Genomic DNA, 24,695 nt, shown 5'->3' with positions numbered 1-24,695 from the left:
GTGGTGTCTGTTTTCTCTTTAAAGTGGGACCCAGCGGTCAAATTCAGGTCATCAGGCCTTCTCAGAAAGCACTTTATCTCCTGAGTCATCTCACAGGTCCTAGATCACGCCCCCTGCACCCTTCCCCAGCCCAAGGCCATTTGAAAACCATCAAATTCACTCATGTCATAAAAGTGCTTGCCGCCAATTCCGACAGCCTGTGTTTGCTTCTCAAGATCTATATTGTAGGAGAAAAAGAACTTCTGAAGGTTGTCTTCTGGCAACCAAGTGTGTATGTAGGTGTGCTTACACACAAAACAAACATATATATATACACACACATACACACACACACACATATATATATATATATATACACACATATATATACACACACACACACATATATATATATATATATGCCAGGCACACCTTTAATCCCAGTAATAGGGAGGCAGAGGGGAGCAGATCTCTGAGTTCGAGGCCAGCCTGATCTATAGAGATTTCCAGGACAGCTAGGGCTACATAGGAAACCCTGTCTTGAAAAACAAAACCAAAAAAAAAAAAAAAAAAAAAAAAAAAACCCACCAACATTACACATACACACACACACACACACACTTACTTTAAATCTCTCCCACTCACTCTCTGTTCAAAAGTCACTACAAAATTAAAAAAACTAGTGCATGCTGAGCTGAAGCCAGACTCTCCTGAGAACTCTCACTCTGCTGATCTAGTGGGTAAATGTGGTCAGCACCTCAGGTGTCCCCTGAGACCAATGTCCCAGGAAAGGAGAAGATCACATCAGGTCTGCTCTGGTACCATCTTGGATTTCTTCCTTGCTTTGATTTCCTGACATGGTTGCTGCCTGGTGGGGACAGGTCCTACTCCTCCTGTGTGTGTCCATCCAGACTTCTGCTTGCCTGTTTGAAACAGGATCTCTGGCAATTCAGTGAGCTCTCAACCCTCCTGCTTCTACCCAAGTGCTGGGATTACTACACAGGTGCATCACCAGAGCCTGCCAGACACTGCAGAGATCTCAAAAGTCTGCCACCAAGTGAATTCCTTCACAGTATAGAAAAAGAGGTGATGCCGGGCGGTGGTGGCAAACACATTTAATCATAGCACTTGGGAGGCAGAAGCAGGTGGATTTCTGAGTTTGAGGCCAGCCTGGTCTACAGAGTGAGTTCCAGGACAGCCAGGGCTATACAGAGAAACCCTATCTCGAAAAATCAAAAAAAAAAAAAAAAAAAAGAAAGAAAAGAAAAGAAAAAGAGGTGACATTAAAAATCTGATCCCAAAGTCAGGTGTGGTGGCGCACGCCTTTAATCTCAGCACTCGGGAGGCAGAGGCAGGCAGATTTCTGAGTTCGAGACCAGCCTGGTCGACAGAGTGAGTTCCAGGACAGCCAGGGCTACACAGAGAAACCCTGTCTCGAAAAACCAAAAAAAAAAAAAAAAAAAAAAAAAAAAAGAATCTGATCCCACAACCTGCTCATGCCCCATGTAAACCCGGTATGTATTTGAAGTCTTTATATCCTATGTTAGAAGAGTACATATTTTTGGATTCTGGTCCATGATATAACCCTAATTATTGTAATATATAAATAATGGCTTCTCCAAGAAAAATAAGTAGAGGTTTGGTTTTGGACCTTGGGACTAGGGACTGAGATGCATATTTATATATCAAAGCAGACCTGGTCTCCACGTTCTCCCAGCATCCCTCAGTCCTTCCCTAACCCTGGCACACCCCCCTGCCCCAACACTGAACTTTCCTCTGCCTCTCTCTCTCTCTCTCTCTCTCTCTCTCTCTCTCTCTCAGCATGTACTCTTTCTTTCTCTTCCCCTCTCCTCTCTCTCTTACCATGGCAACTTTTCTGGGCTCCTTCCTTGGGGCCAGTGAACTCAGGAGAGAGCAGCTCCCCAGCAAAACTGCATTTAACACTTAATAAATAACTTACCAGTAAGCGTTTTTATTTCTTTTTTTAAAATGTTTTTATTATGTATTTACTTATAGGGCATGCCACACACATCACAATGTTCTGGTGAAGGTGACAGAGCAACTTATAGGAATCTTCCACTATTGCAGGTCCCAGGGACTCGAACTCAGGTCCTCTGGCTTGGGGGCAGTGCCCTTACCCACTGAGCCATCTCCCTAAGGCTCTGAATTCTTATGTGTAAGGAAAGATAAACTCTAAGAAAGCTACATGCCATTCCTGTGGCAAAGGGGTTTCAATGGGGTTTTTAAAATCCAAGATTGAAAGGTTGGGCCCCGTTGGTAACATAAAACTTTCTAAAAGCACCCCATCTTCACACTGCTCCCAGAAAGATCCGGGGACGGGTAGCCCAAGGCCATCAGATTAATCTCTCAGTGACACCTCTTTCATCCCAGTCCAAGGACCTGCTTATCAGGTCAATTTATAAGTCAGCCAGCCACAGATGCCCAATTCAATGCTATCTTGTCCGTGGCACTTTAGCCTACCTAGGGCCTTATCGCTCACCACTGCCATCATTCTCTCTCTTCTGGAAGGTCTTGCTGGTCCATAGCTTCCAGAGCATTTCAGGGCTGCAGGATGAAAGATCAGAGACAGCAAGTTAACAGCCGTTCTAAATGATCCCCCTCGTTCCCTATAAATAAATCCTCTCTGTCCTCAAAGATTTAGAACTTATTCTGTGGGGATAGGAAGAGCTGCAAAACTGGCTAGCTTGTGGAAAGAGCCTCAAGATGGATGCTCAGGTGATTCCCCACATAGACGGTCTTTTTATCTGGTTGCAAAGTCTAACTTAAAGTTCCCTTATATCGTAAGTTTTTGTGGGTTATCTGTTTTCCAATTTAAAATGAATTATTAGCGTGTTACAGCACTAACCAGTAGCACTGTGCCAATGGGAAGCTAAAAATCCAGGCTGGTCAAGATGGCCAAGTGGGTAAAAGGACTCGCAGCCAAGCCTAATGACCCGAGTTCAATCCCTGTAACTCATATGGTGGAAGATGAGAGCCCTACAGGTGTGTCTCCTTTGACCTTCACACTACACTATGCTGTACTAACTGTAAACCCACACACATACACAGAGAAATACATTTGTAATTTAAATTGAAAGGGAGGAAGACATGGTGGTTCTTGCTCTTCATTCCAGTACTTAGGAGGAAGCAGATAGGTCTCTGTGAGTTCGTGGTCGGTCTGGTCTACACAGCAAGTTTCAGGCCAGCCAAGGCTGCACAATGAGACCCCGTCTCTAGTTAATTATTTAATTAACTCACTAGCCTCTGCAAGCAACTCCTCCAGGGGGTGTGTTTTATTCATTCTCAGACTCCTTCTACAAGATTTATTGAGACCCCATTAAACCTAAGATATTTCTGTGCCTCAAGCAACACAAAGGACAAGAGGCTCCATCACCTCTCTGTGTTGTAAAGAAGGTCTTACGTAGCACAGGCTAGCCTCAAACTACACAAACAAGGATGACCCTAAACACTCCTGATCTCATTCCTCCCAAGTGCCACCATGACCAGCTGTGTGTGTGTGTGTGTGTGTGTGTGTGTGTGGAGAGAGACAGAGAGAGAAACAGAGAGAGAGAGAGAGAGAGAGAGAGAGAGAGAGAGAGAGAGAGATGGGGGGAGGTCTGTGTGAATGCTGCTCAGGTGTGACATCAAAGAGCAGCTATGGAGAGGACAGTCAGTCCTCCACCGCCCCACAGCTTCTGGGGATTAGAACTCAGGTCCTCCAGCTCCAGGTCCAGCTTCAGCTTAGTGGCAGCTCTTATTCACTGAGCTACTTTGTTGGACTTCCAATAATTTTTTTCTAAAATTGAATGTTGGTCAAGGGCCCAAGTTATCAAAGAGGATTGCCTTTTCCTTTCTTCATTCCTGTTTCACTTTTAGTTTTTGTTTTTTGTTTTTTTTGAGAAAGGGTTTCTCTGTATAACCTTGGCTGTCCAGAGTACAGTGAGTACTCTGTAGACCAGGCTAGCCCTGAAACTCATAGATGCCCCTGCCTCTGCCTTCCGGGTGCTGGGATCAAAGGTGTGTGCCACCAGGGCACAGGGGAGGATTATTTTTCAAGTTCTAAGAGATTTTTCAATTTTGGTGGTGGATAAATACATAAGCTATCTTTGATCATGAGTGACCGTGACGCTCCACAGCTTCAGAAAGGCCATTCTAACTAAACAGAAGATGACTGAGATGTACACACTTTGGGTGTGGATAATTTTGGTGTAGGATGCTTTTATATCCAAGTTTTTGTTTTGTTATTCTCCTGAGACAGGTGGGTTTCTCTGCTTGGCTCTGGCAATCTGGGAACCTGTTTCATAGAGCAGGCTGGCCTCTAGCTCACAGAGATTCTGCCTGCTTCTGCCTCCAGAGCGCTGGGACTTAAGACGGATGCTACCACATCTAGATGTTTATAATGAAGTTAATTAAATGTAAAGCAAAAGAACAAGAACATAGGAGCATCTCAAATTTAAATGTAGAACAGAGGGGCTGGGTAGCTGAGTACTGGAATGCTTGCCTGGCAAAAATATGTGTTAAATCCCCTAGAGTGGCCAACTGAGAACCATAAACACACAGTTCAGAAATACAGCACCAATACCTGCTCCTACCTGTACAGACTCTGAAATCATTATCCTAAGGACAGAGGACAGAGCCCCAGAAGACAACCTGCTGTCAGAGTCCATTCACGTGAAGCAAACAGAATAGGAAAATTTGGAGCCGGGCATGGTGGCGCACGCCTTTAATCCCAGCACTTGGGAGGCAGAGGCAGGCAAATTTCTGAGTTTGAGGCCAGCCTGGGCTACAGAGTGAGTTCCAGGACAGCCAGAGATACACAGAAAAACCCTGTCTCAGAAAAATAAAATAAAATAGGAAAATTTGCAGAACAGAGCAGGCTGGGGAACACACACAGAGTCCCAGCACTGGAGAGATAGAGCCAGGAAGATCAGGGGGTTAAGGTCATCAGACACACAGAGTTCCGGCACAACCTGAGGTGCACAGGGAGATCCCATCTAAAGAAAAAATTTTAAATCTGTAGATATGAAACATAGCTACAGGAGGATTGCTGGGACTTCCAGCCAGCCTAGCCAAAGACCACAGACTCCAAGTTCAATGGCAGAACAAATGAAAAGAAAAAGACAGAGTAAGTAATACCCTCCTCTGGTCCCAAGTACATGAGGCTGCATGTGCACATCTGTATACCCATGCACACACTCACACATACACACAAACACAGAGAGACACAGAAGCAGACATACGTGTTTCGTTCTGGCTAGTGAATGGATGGTCACTTTCCACAGTGGGTTGACAGGAATGATTGACATCCATGTATAGGACACTAGCTGGGGTCTGACTCTCCCTTGCCATTTCTTCATTCAGATGTGACCTGGAAGGAAAGATCTGATTCCTCATTTACAAATGAGTGTAGTAATTCCTTTGTCGGGAGGTCAGTAAAGCAACCCAGGAGTACTGGAACCGCCCCCCCCCCGCCCCCCCCCCCACCATGCTTAACTATTTGCAGATTCTTAACCCCAGCAAAGGGGCAATAAAGCCAGTAAGATGGCTTGGCAGGTAAGAGCTCTTGCAATACAAGCCTGCCAACCTGAGTCTGAGTCCTAAAAGCCACGGAAGTATACTTCTCTACTCTTCACATAAGTACCATAGCACCCGCACCCCTTCCCCATCTCCATACATATCATTCACACATACAGTAAGGATAAATAAAATCTTACGGGTGACAAGATGGTTTAGGTGTGGTGGCACCTGCCACTTGACTGAGGGACCCATAGGACAGAAGAAAGCTGACCCCACAAGCTGTCCTCTGATGTCTACACACATGCCATGACACATAAAAGTGTGCCCAAACACACACACATACATCAATCAGTAAATGAGTTTTTTTTTAAGTAGGATACAGGATGGATAGGTGGATGGGCAGATACATGGACTGAGGGATGAAATGTCTAAACAACTCAGAACTCAGAGCATCTATCCATGCCTGGAGATGAGACAGTACCCTTCCAGAGAGTGACTTCATGGCCCAAGCAAAGCAGGCAACTGAGGTCACACCATTGTCCCGCAGGCTCTGTGCTGAGCCCTGGGTCGGTCGCTGAAGAATGATGGGGTTAGGCCAGCGTTTTTTAGTTTTTTTGACTTGTTTTTAGAAACAAGGTTTGCCTGTGTAGCCCTTGCTGTCTTGGCACTCGCTTTGTAGAGCAGGCCTGCCTCCCCTCTTTCATAAGTTTCCCTTCTGCAGAAGAAGGCTGAGCAGATGACAGGGAGAAAGACCATGGAAGCAAGCCCAGGCCTCGAAGAAGCATCTGGTCCCTCAGTAGATAAGAAAAAGGTCAGCTCTCCTCTCCTGACGTGCAGCTGCCATTGCTGAGACTTGCCGAAGAGCCCCAGAAACGCCTTGAGCAGCGCATTCTTTACGCCCACCCCTCTCCCTAGGGATAGAGTCTCACAGAGCCCAGGTTGGCATTAAAATGCATTATGTAGCTAAGGGTGACCCTGAACTTCTGATCCTCCTGCCTCTACCTCCTAAGTGCTGGGATGACAGGCCTGCTCTCTTATACACACACACACACACACACACACACACACACACACACACACACACACACCCGCGCCATCCACTGTTTTAGCCTCCTCCCCTCTTTCACTGGCTCTTCCTTCACTGGCTTCCAGATGAAGCCAAAGCCCCATCTTCCCTCCTCAGACACACCTCAGAGAGTTGCTCTGTTAAATTCAATTGGTCTGCTTTCGTATTTCTCCAGCCACCAGCCTCCATCCTCACCCTACCCCCTCCCCGGGTCACAACCCCCCACTGGATGTCACACCGATGCTGTGCATCCTAGATACTTGGGGTCCACTGCCCCATCTCTTTGGTTTTGTGTCCCCATTAACTGGGATCTGCTGAGTGGCCTCAAGCTACAAATTTCCACGTCAGTCTTCCTCAACTTCTCCCGTCCCAGTTGCTACAATCATTTGCAAGCACGTCCTGTCGCCACTGCTTCCAAAATGCTCTGGAATCCGGTCCTTCCACTTGCTGCTCAGGCATTCCTATCTAACACTCGGAACTGATGTAGTTGGCTCTTTGGCTCCAGCCACCATCTCTAACCTGTGCTCTCCAGGCTCCTTGAGCCTTTAGAACCTTTAGGAATGCGCCTGCCTCCTTTGATTCATAAAAACCTCAAACCCTTCTACGGCTACAGAGTAAAACCCAGACCTCCCAAATCTTCAGAACCACCAAGATCTAGCTTGAAATATGGTAAGGAGGGCCAAAGAAAAGAAAAGAAGAGGAGAGAAGAGGAGAGGAGAGGAGAGGAGAGGAGAGGAGAGGAGAGGAGAGGAGAGGAGAGGAGAGGAGAGGAGAGGAGAGAGAAAAGAAAAGAAAAGAAAAGAAAAGAAAAGAAAAGGAGAGAAAAGAAAAAGGAAGGAAAGAAGGAAGAAAAGGGGAAGGGACAGAGGGAGGGAGGGGAGAGGGAGGGGAAGGGGAAGGGGGAGGGAGGGAAGCAAGCATAGTCATTTGAACCCACATTCTCTCTCCAGCCTTGGATTTTCTTACCCATCACAGAAGCATCTAGACATGGGGCCATTGAATGCCCTGCACTGACCTTTCTGCCCAGCTCATAGACTTCTGTCAGCCTAAAACCCTTCTCACCCATCTCCACCCCTCTAGAGAAGTTCCCTGGACCTTTGAAGGCCAGCTTGAATGTCATCTGCAAAGGATGACATTTGGATGTTCCTTCAAGAACCTTAATTCCCTGCTGAAATGTGAAGGAGGGGGTGACGTGAGACACCGTGGCCACCACGAAGCCTGACCCATGAAGGTGGGCTTCGCCTTGGCCAAGAGTATCTACTTCAGAGCCCCGTTCTCAGCCGTGCTCTTGGGGGCTACCTGCACGGCAGAAGCCAACCATTTCTAACAAAGGTCATAGGAACATACTCAGAACAGGAAAGGTACAGTTACCAAGTGAACCAAATCTGATGAAGCAACCAACCTGCATCCGTCCTTTACTGGGATGCCCGAACCCCAACACGATGGTAGGGTGCCAAGGGACAAGGCTGTGCCCTCAGGAAAATTGAGTCAGAGTCTAACTGTGTAGCCCAGGTGGGTTGAACCATGCAAGAACCTCTCCTGCTCCTTAAGATAAGGCTCCAGGGATACTGTTATGCCCAGCTCAAGAACAAATCATATATTTTGATTTTTGAGACAGTGGCCTATAGAACTCATGCTGGCCTCAAACTCTGAATCTTCCTGTCTCTACCTCCCAAGTCCTGAGATTACAGACATCTGTCACCATGTCCAGTGACACATATTACACCAGGAGCACTGTATGCTCTTAAGCCCAGTCACTACTCAGGAGGGAGACACAGGTAGAGTTTTGTGAGTTGGAGGCCAGCCTGGTCTACATAGAGAGTTTTCGGTCAGTCAGGGCTCTACAGAAAGTCCTTGTCTCAAAATACATAAACAACATATATGAAGCCCAGTACAGTATCACCATATGTGTATTCAAGTTCCAGCACTTATGCTGCAGCCTAGGAAGGTAAGGGTTAATAGTAATTTATAGTGCATTTCAAACTAGTTAAAGGGTTTTAATCAAAACCAGAAACAGTTCTAAGCATTTAGGGTCTGCAGCCATGTAAGTAGGGAGCCTTTAAGAGGTTCTTATAAATGAAATCATGAAACATTCCAAGGGTGCTGGGCAGAGAGTACCCTAGCCTAGGCCTCTAATTACTTGGAGGCTTTTAAAGCAGGGTTGATGGCTCAAGGCTAGCCTGGGCTAAGCAGCAGAACACTATCTCAAAATAACTCACAGGAAGCTTCTACTTAAAACCTTATTTGTAGGGGGAGGCCGGCGCATGATACCTGTGGGAAGAGGGGTGCATTTGCCTGAATACATGGTAACTGGAAGACGAATTAAAGGAGCACTTTCACCACGTGGGTTTCGGAATGGAACACCCACCACCAGGCTCAACAGCAAGTTCTCTTACCGACAGAGCCACCTGGCCAGACACCAGCTTGTCAGAAAAATCTCTTAAGATCCAAGCAGGGCTGGAAGATGAACTCAGTCCAGTGTGGGCACATTTCTCTCTGGTTCCTACTGAGTCCTACTGGTTCCTACTGAAGTCCTGGGCACAGGAGGCTGCCCCTGGGGTAGATGCTGTCCTGTAAGGGATGTGGGAGATCAGACAGGACAGCAGCAGACATCCACATTTAAGGAGGGGGTGGAGAAAGAGAGGCCACCAAAGGAAATGTCGGAGGTCAGAGGGAAAGTCTCTGTCAGACCCCAAGGCCGCCAGAGACGGTGGGCCAGGACCCCTCCTCCCCATAGATCTTAAAAGTATTTGGTTGGACTAACTTGCCCTTCACAGGCCCACCCCCGGGACACATTCTTCCTTTAGATATGCTAACAGAGGCCAAAGGGTAAAGGTCGAGGCTTGCTCGGCCTCAGCCTTTGTGTCTCTCTCAATCAGCTGCATATCTTTGCTCTGACCCATTATGTGCCCATTCACATGTGAGCTATCTTCATTCCAGTTTCTGGGAAGAGTCCAGCACCCTGACTTCCCATGATGATGTGGGATGTGACCTGATAAATGAGCCAAGTAGAGGCTGAGCCAGGTTCAAAGAGGGGCTCCGCTCGCTGGGGCACACTGGTCACAGAGCAGTCCTAAGCTGTCTAGTGGGTTCAGAAGACGTGGGAACACAAGCGGAAGACGTCCAGTTTAAGGTACCTGTGGTTAGTGCTACATCTGCTGCTTCTCTTCGTGCCCTGGACTCAGTGATGGCGACCAAGCAGAAAAAGCAGAAATGGAGGGCAACCCTGGCCTATGTCATCGGGACACCCTGTCTGGAGGAAGGGACAGGGGATTCTGTTCCACACCCAGAAATGTGGATCCTCTGACTGCCTGACTGGTTAGCAATGCTGGGCCTCTTACATGCTACGTAAGGATCCTGTCTCTGAACTGCACCCCCACCCTTTATCTTTACCAATCAAACAATCAATCAATCAATCAAATATATATGAACATATGTATATATGTAATATATATAGTGTGTATATTTGTATATATGTACATATACAAATATATAAATATATTTTTACTTATTTTTGGTTTTAGGGGGTTGTTTTGTTTTGAGTCAGGCTTTCTCTGTACAACAGTTCTGCCCGTCCTGGAACTAGCTCTGTAGACCAGGCTAGCCTCGAACTCACAGAGATCCGCCTGCCTCTGCCTCCTGAGTGTTAGAATTAAAGGCATGCGCCACCACTGCCTGGCTTATATTATTTTTTTAAAATTGGAATGTGTCTGTGCGGTATGTATGTGGGGGTTTATGCTTATGTATGCATGTGTGCGTGCGTACGGGTGTGCCAGTATTTGCATCCATGCTCGTGAGCGTGGAAGCCAGGGAAGGCTAAAAGGTGTCTTTCTTCCTCTGTTCCCGCTTTATTCCCTTGTGACAGGATTTCTCACTGAACCTGAAGCTCACCGCTTTGGCTAGGATGACTGGCTAGCACCCCACAGCATCTTACCTCTGCCTCTGAATTCTGGGGTCATCAGCCTGCACAGTCATGCCTAGCTGCTATTCCAGCACTGGGCACTCAAACTCAGGTCCCCCTGCATGCACAGCAAGACCTGTCACCAGCAAGCCACATCTCTGGCCCTATTATGATTTATTTTTCCTTTTTGTTTTTTTTTTTCTTTTTTTGTTTTTTAAAGATTTATTTATTATACGTAAGTACACTGTAGCTGTTTTCAGACACATTAGAAGAGGGCACCAGATCTCATTGCGAATGGTTGTGAACCACCATGTGGTTGCTGGGATTTGAACTCAGGACCTTCAGAAGAGCAGTCAGTGCTCTTACCCGCTGAGCCATCTCTCCAGCCCCCTTTTTGTTTTTTGAGACAGGGTTTCATGTCATTCAGGCTGGCCTTGAATTTACTATGTAGTCAAGGATGGCCTTGAACCCCTTTTACCTCTACCTGAACACTGGGATTATATAGTCCTGACATCATGCTTTGTGTGAGTGAGTGTGTGTGTGTGTGTGTGTGTGTGTATGTGTGTAAGTGAGATGGTGTTACTGGGTATCCCAGGCTGGTCTTGAACTCCCGCCTCAGCCTTCCAAACGGTAGGATCATAGGTGAGTGCCACCAGGCTCGACATCATCTGCAAGCGATTCAGAAACAGCTGAGAGCTGTAGGACTTTCCCTAGGCAGGACTCAAATTCTTTTTTCTTGTACCTCTGCATAAAGAGTTTTATCTTCACACTACTGAGCCTGCTGGTAGATGTCTCTGAGCCCAGCATTTAAGCGGTAAAGAAGCAGGAGAACCGGAGACCCAGGGGCATCCCCAACTATGCATTGCATTTAGAGCCAACATGGGCTACAGGAGACCCCGTGTCAAAAAACAAAACCAAATAAATCCAGTCACGTTTACGAATCTCTGGGGGTTCAAGGCCAGCCGGGTCTACTACACAGTGAGTTCCAGGCCAACCAGAGAAATGTAGTAAGACCCCCTCCACCACCACCACCACACCCCACACACACACCCCCGTCTCAAAAAAACAAACAAACCTGCCAGGCTGTGGCAGCTCGTGCACTTGGGAGGCAGAAGGCAGGCGGCTCTCTGAGAGTTCGAAGCCAGCCTGGTTGAGAGAGCTAGTTCTAGGACCGCCAAGATTACGAAGAAAAACCCTGTCTTGAACCCCCACTCCCACCCCCCCAAAAAACTAAAACAAAAAACAAACAGCAAAACAAGCCCACAACTTCCTGCATCAGCACACTGCCTCTGGGTGCTTCCTCGTGCCTTTTCATACTGGAAATTCCCAGGGGCCAGCCCCCTCCTACACTGGATATAATTCCTCTCAAATCAAAAATCTACTGGGTCAAGCCTCTTCATCCATAACAATAACCTTATTATCAGAGGGCAAATGCGTTTCCTAATTTATTAATGTATTCTCTCATTTGCAGTTGCCCCCTTAGCTCTCCACAGCGTGAATAATTGAGAATTTACAGAATCCCGGGGTTGGGCCAGGACAGATGAAAGGAAAAGCAAGCCAAACTTAGTCACTCATGACTACCGCTCCAGCCTTTGGGAGATGAAGTCAGGAGGATCAGCAGTTCAAGGTCATCTCCGGCTGGGTAGGAGTTCAAGGCTAGCCTGAGAAACAGGAGACCCTGCCTCCAAAAGGAAAGAGAAGAGAAGAGAATCTGGGTGTGGCGGTACACACCTATAGTCCACCACGTCATGCGTGGGGACAAGGCTTTGGGATTATCCCACAGTCCAGCCTGGACCTCAAAGTAAGACTTGGAGGCGAGAGAGACAGAGAAGGGGCTGAAGAGAGAGACACAACTCAGTGGCTAAGAACACTGGCTGTTCTCAGAGAGGATCCGAGTTCAGTTCCCAGCACCATATGGAGGCTAGCGGCCCTCTATACCTCTAATTCTGGTGGATCCACCACCCCTCTTCTGGCCTCTTTACATGGTATCTGCACGCATGTAAGCATGTACACATGCATATGTATGTGAGCACGCATACACACACACACACACAGACACACACAAATTAAAATAATCTTAGGTTGTCTATGGTGGTGCATTCCTCTAGTCCCAGCAATGAGGAGGCAGAGGTGGGTTGATCTCTGTGAGTCTGAGGCCAGCTTGGTCTACAGAGTGAACTTCAGGTCAGCCAGGGCTTCATAGAGAGACCTTATCTAAAAAAATGTGTGTGTATGTGCCTGATCAAGCATGTTTGCTGGGCTAGGGAGATAGTGAGTGCTTGCCTTGTAAACGTAAGTACCCCAATTTGATCCCCAGAACCCAAGGAGACAGGCCCATGTAAATACGATATTTTAACATACATTTCATAGATCACAAATTTGTTTTAATACATATTTAAAGTTGACTAAGAGAATACTAATATTATATTTAAATAACTTTAGCCCAGACTAGATCTTCTTCTCAGCAAACTCAACCCCTAGAAAAAACTTTTTTTTTCTTTTGGTTTTTCAAGACAGCGTTTCTCTGTATAGCCCTGGCTATCCTGGAACTCACTTTGTAGACCAGGATGGCCTCGAACTCAGAAATTTGCCTGCCTCTGCCTCCCATGTGCTGGGATTAAAGGCATGCGCCACCACCGCCTGGCTAGAAAAAACTTTTAATGCCCAAATACATTGTTATGTTACTCATGTTTAATTTTTATTCATTTAATTTTAGAATTTTTTTAGAATTGTTTCATACTTCACACACACATACATACATACATACACACATATTCACTTTACTAATTTTAGTTTTCTGAGACAGGGTTTCTCTGTGTAGCCCTGTCTGTTCTGGAATTAACTCTATAGACAAGGCTCAAACTCACAGAGATCCACTTGCCTCTGTCTCTGGAGTGGTGGGATTAAAGACTATCCTCATATTACAGATGAATAACCAGAGCATAGGGAGGTGAAGTAAACTACCTAAGGCTCCCAGCCAGTAAGAGGTGCAGGGAGCAGCCAGTGTGGTGGCACACACAGTCCTTTCATCTCAGAGCTCTGGAGGCAGAGGCAGGCAGATCTCTGTGAGTTCGAGGGCAGCCTGGTCTACAAAGAGAATTCCAGGACAGCCAGGGCTACACAGAGAAACCCAAAAAGAGAGATAGAGGTAGGATGGGACCCTAGATCATCTGAGTCCATGATTAGGATTTAATGACCAAACTAAGTGGATCAGAGCTGTGCAGACTGGCAGCAGCCAGAATCAGGGACAGGAAGGAAGGAAGCCTGCTGTTGTTCCTAGGCCCAGTGAGGAGGCAGAGGAAGCTGAGTCCCAGGGAAGACAGGCTGAGGGCCAGAGCCGACCACAGCCGACCACAGCCTGCAGACTTCCTGGACTCCCTGGCTGAGGACTGAGAGACAAGGACAGCGGAACTCCTCCAGGAAGAGAGCACATTTTTGAGGAATTTTTGTCTTTGTTGGGTCATCTCTGATTTCAAACTCTTGGTATCTTCCTAGACTCATGAAGAACATAGTGAAATAGACAATAGGCAGAGCCTGGGTGGTTCTCTCTCTCTCTCTCTCTCTCTCTCTCTCTCTCTGTCTGTCTTTCTGTCTGTCTCTGTGTCTTTGTCTCTCTCTGTCTCTCTCTGTCTTCCAGGTAGGGAGATCTACTCAGGCTTGGAAAGCAGGAGCCCTGGAAGTCAGATTACCAAATAGCTCCTCTTTTTTTCTAACTAAGAAGCATGAAGCTCATTTGTACCATTCCTCCTCATTCCCCCTGCAGCTCATCAAAAACAAAAGACGGTATTAGGGGCAGGCTGGAGAGAAGGCTTAGGGGATTATGATCTTTCGTTGCTCTGGCAGAGGACCCAGGTTTGGTTCCCAGCATCCACGCGGTGGTTCACAATCATGTGTAACTCCAGTTCCAGGGCACCCTAGGACCTCTTCTGACCTCCCAGGGCATCAAACAAACAACACACGTGTATGTATGGCACACACACACACACACACACACACCCCACACACACAAAATATTAACAAATGCTTAAACAGAAGTTCGGTATATAAGCAAGTCAGCATTTTCAGATGTCCTATATGAATGAAAAGAAAAAAAAAAAAAGGACTGGTCCCAGGTTTAGGAAATGGATGAATGATAAGAATGATTTAAAAACAACAACAACAAAATGGACATGACCTCCTAGGTACATCCAAGGAGAAAGTTTATTGTAGGTGTGTTGAGAGCACAGCCAGAGGCAAAGCCATCTAGGAGAGTCCAGACCTTTGTGATGAGAGGGGGAGGGGGGAAGGGAGAGGGTAGAGAGGGAACCGTGTGAGCAGCCAAGAGGTCCAGGGTACAAAGAGAGCAAGGTAACCAAATGCCCAGCCCCCTAGGCTGTGGAGTTCAGGGTAGTGGGTAGGGTATGCCAGCCAGGAGGGCCCTGTGACAGGCAGGGGCTGAAAGATGCAGGGAGAAGCTGGAGGCCAGAGTCTGCTTTGATATGCTAAACAGGCACTGCAGCCATTTGTCCTGGGTTGGAAACCTAACCCAATGAAAGGCTTTTAATGGGACAGCCTAAGGGTGATTGTTAGCCCTACCACTCCCCCCGCCCCCTCCAGACAGGGTTTCTCTGTGTACCCCTGGCTGTCCTGGAACTCACTCTGTAGACCAGGCCAGCCTCGAACTCAGAAATCCGCCTGCCTCTGCCTCCCAAGTGCTGGGATTAAAGGGTGCACCACCACCGCCCTGCGGCCCTACCACTTTTGAGTTTAAGAAAAGAGATGGAGCCTCAGTAGCTTCATCTGCAGGATGGGGCTCCCCAATTCAGCCTACAAGCACGAGGCAAGTGCTGACAGAGGAAAGGAAAGGCAAGGACTGTGTCCTGAAGTGGGGATCCCACAGACTTCTGCTCCTGGGTGCCAGGCACTGTTAGTGGCTAGAAATCCAAGACCCTGGTCTAGGTTCTCTGTGAGCTACTGAAGGAGAAAGAGACTCACTCAACCAACATGGTAAGAAGTCGATTCTTAGGGCAGCAAAGGCAGTTCTAAAAGAGGGAATGGGGTGGAGACATGGTTCAGAAGGGTCTATACCTGTATGGGTCAAACCTCCTTGGTAAACCACGATCTCCCCAAATATTTACATGACGATTCCTAACTGCAGCAAAATTACAGTTATGAAGTATCAACAAAAACGTTATGGTTGGGGGTCAGCATAACATGAGGAATGTATTAAAGGGTTGAAGGATCAGGAAGGCTGAGAATCACTGGTCTTTAGGTGATGGATCACACCTGCTGATTCACTCTTGCAACCCCTCAACTCAGGAGGCTTACTGTGGGTCCAGGCCAGCTGGGTTACAAGCATAAAACCTTGGTTTAAACCGGGCAGTGGTGGCGCACGCCTTTAATCCCAGCATTTGGGAGGCAGAGGCAGGCGGATTTCTGAGTTCAAGGCTGGTCTACAGAGTGAGTTCCAGGACAGCCAGGGCTACACAGAGAAACCCTGTCTCAAAAAACAAAAAACAAACAAACAAACAAAAAAAACCAAAACAACAACAACAAAACCTTGGTTTAAAAAAAAAAAAAAAAAAAAAAAAAAAAGGTCGGATTTGATAAGAAAGGAGTTCCTTGTTCCTTTTCTTTCTTTTTGATAAGGATCTCATCCTGTAGCCCAGGCTGACCTGGAATTCACTATATACCCAGGCTAGCTAGCATCAAACTGACAGACATCCTCCTGCTTCAGCTTCCCAAGCGCTAGGATTACAGATGTCAGCCACAATATCCTACTTGCCCCTTTCTTTCTCCTTCCTGAGGTGCTGGGGTTGTTCCCAGAGAGACTCAAGAACACAAGGCAGGTATTCTGCCGCTGAGCTATACCCCAAACCCAAAGTTCTTTCCATACTGCAGGCTGTCTCCACTGTGATCAGAGAGTGCCGGAGACAGGAAACCATGCTGGGAAAGATTACTTCTCGCTGACCTGACACAAAACTCTGATATTAGGGGAGATAACACTTAGCTGACAGCGAAGGGTGTGAAGTTTCACCACTACAGGGGTTACTGCAGATGAGTCACCCCCTGCTAGAAAACATGAAACCCTACAGTGTGGATGGGGCAGAGTCTTCAGTAGTGGTTCATCAAAAATTTTGACAACAATCTCAGTAAAATCAAATAAACAACAACAACAACAAAAATTGAGACAGCGGCTCACTCTGTAGCCCAGGCTGGCCACAAACTCCAGGAAGTCCTTCTGCCTCAGCCACCTAAGAAGTAGAATTACAGACACGAGCCACCGCAACTGGCTCAAGTCCTCAAGTGTATGTGGTATTGTCAACAATGATTTGAAAAGCTCTAAGAAACTCTTTCTTGATGCTTTTTTTTTTTTTTAAGTCTGGGTTTCTTATGTAGACCAACCTGGCCTCAAACTCATGACACGCCTGCCTCACCTTCTAAGGTGTCAGGGTTACAAGTGTGTCTGTCCCACAAAGTCCAGCTTGGAATAACACTTTTCTACTATCCAGCATTCACCTCAGGTGGCTCACAAACCCATAACTGCATCTCCAGGAGACTGGAGGCCACTGGCCTCCAAGGGCACCTACATGCAAACCCCCCCCCCTCCATTCACACACACAGAGACACACACCCAATTAAAAATAAATCTTGGGGCTAGAGAGATGGTTCAGCAGTTAAAAGGGGGTTCAGTTATCAGCACCTACATGGTATAGCTCATAACTGCCTTTAACTCCAATTCTTTGGGATGGGATGTTTTTGCCTGGCCCCTTCAGTTCCTACAAGCACATGGACACATGCAGGTACATACACCATCAGATAGATAGATAGATAGATAGATAGATAGATAGATAGATAGATAGATAGATAGATAGATAGATAGATATGGATAGATAGATAGATAGATAGATAGATAGATAGATAGATAGATAGATAGATAGATATGTGCAAACATATATAGATGCAGTCTCTTCTTTAGGTAGACCATGTTAGCCCCAAACACTCAGAGATCTGCCTGCCCTGCCCCTCCCCCTGCTCCTGCCCCTGCCCCTGCCCCTGCAGTGCCAGAATTAAGTGTGTGCACCATGCCTGGCTATTTTTTGTTTCTAAATTCTAAGTAAAGTATAACATGGGAGCTGCTATGGTAGCACACACCTATACTCCCAGCCCTCAGGAGGCAGAGGCAGATGGATTTCTCAGTTTGCAGCCAGCCTGGTCTACAGAGTGAGTTCCAAGACAGCCAGGGCTACAGAGAAAAACACTATCTTGAAAAAATATCAGTATGATATGAAAATGTAACAAAAGAGTACGCAGCTTAATGAGGGCAGAGAACCAGGCAAATAATGTATGCCTCCAATTTTAGTCCCTTGAAGGTAGATATGGAAGTTCATGGTCATCTTTGGCTCTATTTCCACTTGGAGGCTAACCTGGGCCACATAAATATCTATTTCCAAGAAACGAAGAAAATCAATAAACTCTCACAAAAAGCATGATCGTGCACAACTGTAGTTGTAGCATTTCAGAAGAGCCAGGGGCCAGGACTTCAAGGTCACTTCCTGATCAGTCTGAAGCCAGCCTGGACTACACAGACACGTTTGCAAGAAGAAAATAAACAAAAATAAAAACAAAATTAGAGCCGGCTTGGTGACTGACATCTGGCTCTACCCCCAGCACTTTGGAGGCAGAGGTGGGTAGGTCTCTACGAGTTCTAGGTCGGTCTGGGATACACAGCAAGTTCCAGGACAGCCAGGAGTGAGCCATTGTGAGACCTTGTTTCAAAAATAAAACAAAATCATGAACCAATTCTGAAGTCCTTGAAAGCATGTGATCTCTGATGTGCAATCTGGAATGAAATTGCAAACTTACCGCTTGCTGGCTGTGTGGCTGTGCGCTGTGTAGTCTGAAGCATGGTACTTAACCTGCCTGAATCTCAGATTTGTCTTTGGCCGGAATCTTGCAGGGCTGTCCCCAGGATTCAGTACATACTATAGGTAAGGTACTTGCTCTGCGGCCCTCTCCTCCAGCTTGTATTAAAGAACAACGGAGACAGTGGTCGGTCACTTAAGGTCACAGAGCTGAAAGGACACCCTTCAGGAAACCTGCATGTCAAGTTTATATAATAATTTTACTTCCTCTCACTTGCTATCTCTTTCAAGGCAGGAAATAGATCCTCGATGGTGGTATATGTATATATGTATGTGCTCATGTGTCATATGCTCTTGTGCGCATGTGTATGTGTGGGGTGCATGTATCCATGCATGCACAGTAGCTACCTACCTTTTCTTTTTAAATTTCTTTTTGAGACAAGGCCTCATAATGTAGCCCTAGTTAACCTGAAATTATGTAGCTCAGGCTGGCCTTGAACCCCCTGAGACCTGCCTGCCTCTGCCTACCATATTTGGCTCCATCTTTTACTATCATCATCATCATCATTATTGTCATCATTGTTATTTACTTTTAATTATGTGTATATATATGTGTGCCTGTGTGTGAGTTTGTACATATAAACCCATGGCGAGCATGGAGAGAATTAGACGCCCCGGGTTGGAGTTAGAGGTGATTGAGACCCACTCCATATGGGTGCTGGGAACTAAACTCAGATTCTCTGCAAGAACAACAAATACTCTAAACCACTGAGCTGTCTGAAGCCTCTCGAGAAAGTTCTTTTGGAGACAGTTCTCTCGCCGGTCCTGCTGCTGCTCATCCACTGGGCTAGGCTGTGCCAGTGAACACCAGGAATCCTCCTGTCCCCCAACAATGGAATGCTGGAATTAGAAGTGTGCCCTCCCCTCCATTTTTAAAATAGAAGCATTATTTTATTTCATTCTCCCAGTGATCCTATTCAATAAGTGTGTATTATTTCCATTTTGTGACTAAAGAAACAGAGACCCAGAGTCTCTTAGGATCTTACATAGAAAGAAAACCAACAGAGATGGTGTCCACCTGTAATCTTAACAGCGTTGCAAAGTTGAGGGCAACCTAGGCAATGTCGAGAACCCTGCCATAATACATACATACATACATACATACATACATACATACAGACTTGTTGTTATATAACATATGCCAATACACACAAAGTTGTTTGTAAAGATATCAGGAACAGAGCCTGGAAAATTCTCAGTACAATGCTAAGGATACCAAAAATATTAAATAAATAAATAAATAAATAAATAAATAAATAGCTCTCTACATACTGAGGATCTCTCTCTACACACACACACACACACACACACACACACACACACACATATATTTAGAGAGAGAGAGAGAGAGAGAATTAGATAGATAATAGATAGAGCCAATGCATTCTTGAGACAGATGTAGGAAGCAGGTTAGCCTGGGCTAAACAGACTATTAGATAGAAATAAAACTGATGGGCCAGCAAGATAAAAACCCCTTGGATAAAAGCACTTTCCACACAAGCATGACGACATGAGTTTAATTCCTGGAACCTCCAATGGCAGGAGAGAACCTCAGAACTCATAAGCGTAGCAATGACACACACACTCACAGTTCCACGTCCACAGATACACACTCACACACTCACAGTTCCACGTCCACAGCACACAGACACACACCCACAGTTCCACGTCCATAGCACACAGACACACACCCACAGTTCCATGTCCACAGCACACAGACACACACCCACAGTTCCATGTCCGTAGTGCAGGGATGCAATCCTAACACAATAAAGAGAGAGAAAGAAGCAGGCCTGATGCCCTGTGCAGCGCCCATTTCCGTAATTAAGCTTCTTTGTATATTTTAGTATATTTTAAGCAATGAACGGTTCCTGTGGCTTCGGGACCATTTCTTCTTAGCTATGATCTCTCTTGTTTACAATATCATGAAGGCTGTAAGGAATACATGGGAATTACCACCATGTGACTAGAGAGCTTAGACAGCCCTGACTTTTGAATCCCAGGTCACAGTCCCTCCCGACATAGCTTGGATAAGACCTTAGCTCTTGAACATTTCCACCTTACTCCTCTATACAATGCTGCCTGGGGCTGCTGAGTGGCCCACCAGGCAAAGACACTTGCCGCCACGCCCGATGACCAAAGTTTTGTCCCTGCTATGGAGGGAGATGAGAACTGACTCTCAAAAGTTGTCCTTGGACCTTCACATAGGTGCTGACATGGGTGCCTACCTTCATGAACTAAATAAGTAAATAAATCATGTAACAATCTTTTCCCCAGTGTAGGTCATTAATATCACATAAGGTCATTTGTCGTGATAACTGGGAAGTGCTCAGAACCCCAAAATGAGGATGCCACAAATAAGCAGCATCGTGGGTGTGATTCAACTGATGCTCTTGGGTCTTCTTGTCAGTTTGGACCTGAAGTGTTGGGGGGATGGGTGTGTGTGCATGCGTGGGGTGTGTGTGTGTGTGTGTGTGTGTGTGTGTGTGTGTGTGTGTGTAGGCCAGAGGTTGACATCTGGTGTCTTCCCACATGGCTTTCCACCCTTTCTTTGAAGACAAAGTCTCTTACTGATTATCTGGACTAACTGGCCAGCAGGCTCTGTGGATATACCTGCCTCTACCCACCCACCCCCACTGGCTCGCTTGAGGGTTACAGAGACCAGGCAGGGCCTGATAGCTTATGTGAGGTGCTGGGGATTCAAACTCAGCTCCTGATGCCTGCACAGCAAGCACTTCATCTGCTGAGCTGTCTCCCAGCCCCGAGGAAGGTAGAACATTAACGGAAATAAAAGGGGCATTGGGTTGAAGGGAAAGGGGAAGGAGATGGGATGAATGGTCCCCGGGACTCCAGATGGCCACTGCTGCACTTGGCTGAGTTGGGAAGAAGATAGCCCCACCCTTCCCTGCCCCTCCCACATGCATCTGGGAAATGTCAGTGAGACACTGGGCTGGAAAACACTAAAGAACATTACAGTACCAGAGAGAGGGTTGCAAGTATTTCTGAAATGCACCCCAAATCTCCTATCTCAGCAAGCTATGCCAAATCCCTGCTGAACAGCGAGGGTCTGTTCTTCCCTTTCTCCGCTCTGGCACCATCACTAATCAGAACTTCCTCTCCTGCTCAAGTGGCGACTCCAGGCCTCCAATTCCAGCCTTGGAAAGCACTTACACAAAGACGTAAGTGGATAAACCCAACCACATTCCTACCCTTTCTCTCTCTCTCTTTGTGAAAAAGAATACAATAAAAATGGAATCAACCCAAATGTCCCATCTGTAGAAGACTCAGTAAATGCACCAATCTTACAGCAGAGTGTTAGACATTTGTACTATTTTAGAATGAGATGTGGTACCACAGTATATAGACACTTTGTTTTTAAGTTTAATTGTGTGTGTGTGTGTGTGTGTGTGTGTGTGTGTGTGTGATGTGTGTGTGACTGTGGGTACTGCAGTGAACCCATGTGGAGGCAGGATGGCTCTCAGGAGTCCTCAGGTCTCTCTACTCACCTCAATAAGTCAAGATCTTTTGTGTTGCTAGCTGGCCAGAAAACTTACAGATGATTCTCCTGTTTCTGCACGCCATCATGTAGGAATTACAAATGTGTACAGCATCTGGCTTGTTAACATATATTTGGGGAACTGAACATGTGTCCTCAGGCTTGTGAGTGAGTTCTTCGTGGATCTTACTACTTTTCCTTTGTTTTGAAAGATGGGGTCTCTCTAGGTAGATCAGGTTGGCCTTGAATTCACAGACATATACCTACATCTGCCTCCCAAGGGCTATAATTAAAGCTGTGCATGGCTACATCGGGCCCAGTTTTATGTTTTGAGGCAGGGTCTTGTGTAGCCCAGGCTGACCTCAAACTTATGCTTGTGTGTGTATGTGTGACTGTGTGGTTGCACATGTGTGTCTATGCCTAGGAGACCAGAGGACAACTTTGGGTCTTGTTCATAGAGACATCATCCATATCCCTTCACACAGGGTCGCTCATTGGCCTCGAGCTCACTTAGCTTTCATTAGGCTAATGGCTGGCTACTGAGCCCCAAGTGAGCTCCAGTCTCTGCCTCCCTAGCTCTGGGATTGCAGGCATACATCATGCCAAGGTTTTACCTGGGTTCTGGAGATCAACTACAGACTCCCAGGCTTGCATAGTGAGCACTTCTCTGAGTCCCCACTACTTTGTGGGTTTGTTTTGTTTTTGACATTGAACTTCTTATATTCTTGCTTTTATCTTCCAAGTGCTGGGATTACAACTGAGAATCAGTACACGTGGTTTGTGTGACCCAAGGGCTCAAGACTTCATTCACACTAGATAAACACTCTACCCACTGAGCTGTATCCAGACCCCAACATCTACTATTTTCATAATACTGTGTATGAATATGTCTTAAAGTTATTTTTAATTATGTTTACATGCATGTCTGTGTGATGGCATGCACACGTGATGCAGGTTCTCTCAGAGGCCAGAGGTGTCGGATCCCCTGGAGTTGAACATAGGTGCTGGGAAGAGAAGTAGGGTCCTCTAGAAGTTCACCGAACAATCTCTCCAGCCCTAATGATCTATATATTTTGACTGAATAATTAAAGCATCTATGAGGCCTAGGATGACAGAAGACAGCACTTGTCTGTGGCCATAATACTCTGAACATAAACAATCTTGTCTGAAAACATTCTCAGCATTCAAGAGGCTCCTGGTTCAGTCTAAAAGGATGGATGGATGGATGGATGGATGGATGAGTGGGTGGATGAATGGATGGATGGGCAAATGAATGGAAGGAAGGATGATGGATGGATGGACAAATGAATGGAACAATGGATGGATGGGTAGATGGAAGGATGATGGATGGATGGATGGACAAATGAATGGATGGATGGATGGATGGATGGATGGATGGATGGATGGATGGACAGACAAATGAATGGAACAATGGATGGATGGTAGATGGAAGGATGGAAGTATGGATGGGTGGATTTAAGAATGGATGGATGAATGGAAGGATGGATGGGTGAATGGATGATAATTAGAATTACCATGGACACAGAACAGAGTCGTGGTTACTAATGTGAGTTCTGGACTTGAGCTTGGTGTGATCCCCAGATGTCTGAGGTATCAGCTGTGTGGCCTTGTTGGGTGTCTCTCTGCTTCAGAACAATAACAGTATCTCCTTCCATAGTCAGACTCCCTGCCTGGTTTATCGGTCTTGCTTTGTTTTGTTTACAGTGCTGGGAATGGAAGCCAGGGTCTCACACATACACAAGGCAAGTCCTTTACCTCCAGCCCCCGCCCAGTTTCAATTCTGGTTCTGTTGTTTTTTAGCAGCTGTACAATCTGAGCGAGGTGAGAGGTGGGTGGGCAGTTCTATCCCCTGCCTGCTTTCTCAGCTACAGGCAAGGTATCCCACACAAGGATTAGAGGGTGAGAACTTTTCTTTTCCTTTAATGTGTGTGTATGTGTGTGCACATACCACATGTACTTGGGTGCCCTCCAAGAGTGGAGGAGAATTTTCTGGGGCTGAAGTTACAGGCAGCTGTGAGCTGCCTAACAGGTTCTGGGAACAGAACTTCAGCGCCCCCCCCCCCTTCTGTAAGAGCAGCTCACTCCCTTCTGCTGAGCCATCTCTCCAGCCCCCTCGCTCCCTTCTTGTGTTTCCTTTAAAGACAGGATCTCATGTGGTTGTGAGTTGTCTTCAAGCCTTCTATGTAGTCAGGGATGACTTTGAACTCCTAGTCCTCCTATATCTCCTGTTCTAGTCCTGGGATTACAAGTCTGAGCCACCACAGCAAGCTCCCCCTCCGCTGAAAGGAAGCAGCTGGCACTCACTTTGGTCTGCTTGGAAAAGATTACACAAAACTTAGAACTCCATGCTTGTTGGTAACAGGGGGCAGCTCATCTGCAGTTCTACAGAAAACCCACTGCCGGTTTGCAGGGGCCCCGATGGAGGGTCCCCAGTGCCCATGTTATTATTCAACAACAGCCCAAGTTAGAAGGGTCACAGAGGGGTAGCCACCTGTTGAACCACAACCGAGTTCACTTCCCATCCTGACTCTTCCTCTGGTAAACTCTGGCACTACCCTCAACTGAACCCTGAAAGGGACTTGGGGGTACAAAGATAATTGGCCAATCTGGTATTTCTTCTGAGTCTGTCAGGGGCTCATGTAGTCCAAGCTGGCCTTGAAGTTGCTAGGTAGTTGAGGATGGCCTTCAACATTCTGATCTTAGGAGGGAGTCTCTACCTCCTGAGTGCTGGGACCACTGGTATGTGTCATCATGTCTGGCCTATTGGCGTCCCACGGTTCTCTGTATAGAATAGACTTGGAGTAATTCATA

The 24,695-nt window shown here is 46.5% G+C and overlaps 1 protein-coding gene across 2 annotated transcripts in view; it reads right to left on the bottom strand.

Annotated features, from left to right (window-relative positions):
• Ccnd3 (cyclin D3) overlaps positions 1-24,695 on the bottom strand; it is a 94,639-nt gene that overhangs the window by 18,437 nt on the left and 51,507 nt on the right. For both annotated transcript variants that reach the window (NM_001081636.1, NM_001081635.1), the window contains exon 2: positions 2,480-2,544. The gene's annotated coding sequence lies outside the window, so the exon portion shown is untranslated. The remainder of the gene's footprint in view (positions 1-2,479; positions 2,545-24,695) is intronic.

This window comes from Mus musculus, chromosome 17, assembly GCF_000001635.26.
Source record: "Mus musculus strain C57BL/6J chromosome 17, GRCm38.p6 C57BL/6J".
Classification (NCBI taxonomy): Eukaryota; Metazoa; Chordata; class Mammalia; order Rodentia; family Muridae; genus Mus; species Mus musculus.
This window is presented reverse-complemented; position numbering and strand designations above follow the sequence as displayed.